The sequence below is a fragment of the Austrofundulus limnaeus genome, unplaced genomic scaffold, assembly GCF_001266775.1.
Source record: "Austrofundulus limnaeus strain Quisiro unplaced genomic scaffold, Austrofundulus_limnaeus-1.0 Scaffold243, whole genome shotgun sequence".
NCBI lineage: Eukaryota > Metazoa > Chordata > Actinopteri > Cyprinodontiformes > Rivulidae > Austrofundulus > Austrofundulus limnaeus.
In genome coordinates this window covers 501,798-502,520 of record NW_013952645.1, presented here as the reverse complement: position 1 = coordinate 502,520, position 723 = coordinate 501,798, and positions in this window count along the sequence as shown.

Below are 723 nucleotides of genomic sequence, written 5' to 3'. Positions count from 1 at the left end.
GCAATACACCAGACCCAACAATTCAGAAGAGCTAAAAGCCACTATTAGAGCAACCTGGGCTATCATAACACCTGAGCAGTTAAAAAAGTTAGACGTTATTCAAGCCAGAGCAATGAGAATTTGTTTAGGGGCAGTTAGATCAACACCAATATGTGCTTTACTAGTAGAGTCAGGAGAAATGCCATTATGCATTAGAAGACAGCAGCTAATGGTCAATTATTGGATAAGTTTAAAAGGACATAATGCAGATCGCCCGGATAGAAAGTATTAGAAAAGTGTTGGGAAAGAGGAAAGAAACAAATTGATAGTTTTGGGTGGGTTGGTGATGATAGAGCGAAAATTTTTAATGTATATAATAAGGAATTTAGTCCAACTGTTTTGTGGCTTTTGAGACCTACATGGACTTGGCAATATATTAATGTAGACAGAACACTAACACATACTGTATTAAGAAAAGGAACACGCTAGACATTTGCTAAGAATTTTATAATCAAATGCAGAATAAATATAATTACTTGCAAATTTATACTGATGGGTCGAAAGACCCCAAAAGTGAAGCAACCAGTATAGCCGTAGATGATTCCTGATTTAAAGATTAGTATTTCAAAAAGAGCATCTGATTGAGTGTATTCGCAGTAGAATTATGTGCTATTTTGGTAGCTTTAGAATGGGTGGAGGAAACTAATAGGAATAAAATATTAATAGTTTGTAGTGACTCTCTAT